Below are 3,963 nucleotides of genomic sequence, written 5' to 3'. Positions count from 1 at the left end.
CTCTTGTTACCCAGGCTGGAGTGCAATGGCGCAATCTCGGCTCACCGCAACCTCCGCCTCCTGGGTTCAGGCAATTCTCCTGCCTCAGCCTCCTGAGTAGCTGGGATTACAGGCACGCGCCACCATGCCCAGCTAATTTTTTGTAGTTTTAGTAGAGACGGGGTTTCACCGTGTTGACCAGGATGGTCTCGATCTCTTGACCTCGTGATCCACCTGCCTCGGCCTCCCAAAGTGCTGGGATTACAGGCTTGAGCCACCGCGCCCGGCCAAAAAATGTTAAGTAGCCCTCCCCTTTATCCTTCTTTATTCTCTCTCTACATTCACTATTTGTTTGTTTGAGATGAAGTCTCACTATGTTGCCCAGGCTGGTCAAACTCATGGGCTCAAGCCATCCTCCCACCTCAGCCTCCCGAGTAGCTGGGATTATAGGCATGAATAACCACACCAGTTCTTCTCTCTCTACATTCATTACCACCAGAGATTGTTTTTTTGTTTTGGGTTTTGTTGTTGTTGTTGTGTTGTGTTTAGTTTTGGTTTGGTTTGGTTTGGTTTGGTTTGGTTTGGTTTGAGACAGAGGCTCTCTCTTTTGCCCAGGCTGGAGTACAGTGGCATGATCTTGGCTTACTGCAACCTCTGCCTCCTGGGCTTAACCGGTTCTCATTCCTCAGCCTCCGGAGTAGCTGGGACTATAGGCATGCACTACCACACCCGGCTAATTTTTGTATTCTCAGTAGAGACAAGGTTTCACCATGCTGGCCAAGCTGGTCTCAAACTCCTGACCCCAAGTGATCCACCATACTCAACCTCCCGAAGTGCTAGGATTACAGGCGTGAGCCATGCGCTTGGTCCACCATAGATTGTTCAGATCAGACTGTGACTCCTGGAACCAGGTGTTGGAAGGATCATGTTGCAGGTAAATGACAGCTTACTTCCTGGCCACTGCCCTAGGCTGTCTCTGGATATGTTTGCACATCCACCCTGTGCTGCCTTATGCCATAGGCATCTTGGAGTAATGACAGTTCTTTTCCTTTGTAAACTATTCAGTTATTTAGAGGAAGTTCCAAGTTGGTCCAGCTGCTCTCCAGATTCCAGCCCAACTCTGAGATGTGTCCCCATGCTGTGTGTTCTCTGTCCTCTGACATTTGTCTTTACCAGAGGCAAAACTTGGCAGGCCCTGCTAGAAATGACTCCCAGTTTGCATGTGATGGAAACCCCAGGGATCAAAGAAGTTTGAGCATACGTCCTAAGGTCGAATCCCAGGAAATTTTTTTTTTTTTTTTTTTTTTTTTGAGACAAGTGTCGCTCTGTTGCCAGGCTGGAGTGCAGTGGCAAGATCTTGGCTCACTGCAACCTCCACCCCCCAGGTTCAAGTGATTCTCCTGCCTCAGTCTCCTGAGTAGCTGTGACTGCAGGCATGTGCCACCATGTCCAGCTAATTTCTGTATTTCTAGTAGAGAAGGGTTTTCACCATGTTGGCCCGGATGGTCTCGATCTCTTGACTCGTGATCCACTGTCTCGGCCTCCCAAAGGACTGGAATTACAGGCGTGAGCCACCATGCTGGGCTGAATCCCAGGATTTCAAAGAAAGTCATGCAAAATTTATAGTGTGGGCCGGACGCAGTGGCTCAGGCCTGTAATCCCAGCAGTTTGGAAGGTTGAGGCAGGCAGATCACCTGAGGTCAGGAGTTTGAGACCAGCTTGACCAACATGGTGAAACCTTGTCTCTACTAAAAATACAAAAATTAGCTGGGCGTGGTAGCACACACCTATAATCTCAGCTACTTGGGAGGCTGAGAAGGGAGAATCACTTGAACCTGGGAAGCAGAGGTTGCAGTGAGCTACGATTGTGGCACTGCACTCCAGCCAGGGTGACAGAGCAAGACTCTGTCTCTTTTTTTTTTTTCTCCTTTTTTTTTTTTTAAAGACAGGGTTTCACCATGTTGGTCAGGCTGGTCTTGAACTCCCGACCTCAGGTGATCCCGGCTTTGGCCTCCAAAGTGCTTGGATTACAGGCATGAGCCACCACAACTGGCTGACTCTGTCTGAAGAGAAAAAAATTACAGAGTGTGGACCATGGGAGACAAGGCCTGAAAACACAGTCTGATGTTAGCATGGTCTTCTTTGCTTTAGTTCCAAAAAAGTGAGGAAGTCCCACCTTGTCTCAGTTAGATGCCTGTCAGAGCCACTAGGGTTATATTGAGCTCTGTCATCTTTTGTTACCAAGCAATCAGTGGGCTCGCTGCCTGACACACATAAAGCCCAATACCATGGCACTGGCTGTTTTTTTTGTTTTGGTTTGGTTTTGTTTTGAGACAAGAGTCAGACTCTGTCCCCCAGGCTGGAGTGCAGTGGTGCAATCATAGCTCACTACAGCCTTGACCTCCTGGACTTAAGTGATCCTCCCACCTCAGCCTCCCAAGTTGCAGGGACTACAGGCATGTGCTGCCATCCCTGGCTAACTTTTTTTATTTTTAGTTTTTATAGACAGACTCTCATTATGTTGCCCAGGCTGGTCTGAAACTCCTGGGCTCAAGCGATCCTCCTGCCTCAGCCTCCCAAAGTGCTCAGATTACAAATGTGAGCCACTGTTCCCATTTAGCACCAGCTTTTGAGAAAAGAAAAGCTTTATTGTGAGTCATCTAGCAAGGAAACACTCAAATCTGTCTCCCAGAGCTGGGGGCTAGGTCAAGTTTTATAAGCATAAGGTAATGAGATTGATTGGCTCTTGAAATGAGGTGATGCCAGGAGGTATGATCTGACTGAGTCCTGTCATGGGGTGCTGCCAGCACTCAATCTGATTGGATCCTGGACTCTGCCATGTGGTGTCCACTTCTTAATTCAGTCCCCCTCTTCAGTCTGAGCACTTAGATTCCGCCCTGTGGTTGCATGCTTGGTTCATCTGGGCATGCTCAGGTTACCCGACCTTCACCTAGGGGTCCATGGCAACTGAAAAATAACTCACAATATTGTTACATAAAAATATAACCAGATTAATCTGATGCATTTACACTTTGTGTACTGTAGACAGAGGATGCGCTCTCATTGGCCCTGATGCAAAGTAGGCGAGCCCCAAAATGGGGCTTAGCCCACAAGGTTTCTTGGCTTTGCCCAGGAAAAAAATCAAGGGCAAGCTGGAGGGAGAAGAAAATGGCTTTATGGAAGAGGCAGTATTATAGCTGCAGTGCTCTTACAGCTCCATGACTGCTCCTGCAAAGCAGGGATTAGCATCTCAGGACAGTTTTGAGTCTTATTTATACCTACTTATTTTTTTGAGATGGAGTCTCACTCTTGTCACCCAGGCTGGAGTGCAGTGGCATGATCTCCACTCACTGCAACCTCCACCTCCCAGGTTCAAGCGATTCTCCTGCCTCAGCCCCCCTAGTAGCTGGGATTACAGGTGCACGCCACCACACCCTGCTAATTTTTGCATTTATTTAGTAGAGACAGACTTTTGCCATGTTGGCCAGGCTGGTCTCAAACTCCTGACCCTCAAGTGATCCACCTACCTCAGCCTCCCAAAGTGCTGGGATTACAGGTGTAAGCCACCACACCTGGCCTACCTACTTTTAATTACACGTAAATTAAGGGGCAGTTAGTCCAGAAATTACTAGGAAAGGAGGAGTAACTTCTAGGTTGTCAGCTCATTGCCATGGAAAGGGGTGGTAACGCCCGGGGGCTGCCATGCAACAGTAAATTGACATGGCACACTGGTAGGCATGTCTTATGAAAAGCTACTTCTGGCCGGGCACGGTGGCTCACGCCTGTAATCCCAGCACTTTGGGAGGTCGAGGCGGGTGGATCACGAGGTCGAGAGATCGAGACCATCCTGGTCAAAATGGTGAAACCCCGTCTCTACTAAAACCACAAAAAATTAGCTGGGCATGGTGGCGCATGCCTGTAATGCCAGCTACTCAGGAGGCTGAGGCAGAAGAATTGCCTGAACCCACGAGGCAGAGGTTTTGC

Source organism: Sapajus apella, unplaced genomic scaffold (genome assembly GCF_009761245.1).
Source record: "Sapajus apella isolate SASKATOON/1434 unplaced genomic scaffold, GSC_monkey_1.0 scaffold88, whole genome shotgun sequence".
In the NCBI taxonomy this organism is placed as follows: domain Eukaryota; kingdom Metazoa; phylum Chordata; class Mammalia; order Primates; family Cebidae; genus Sapajus; species Sapajus apella.
This window is presented reverse-complemented; position numbering follows the sequence as displayed.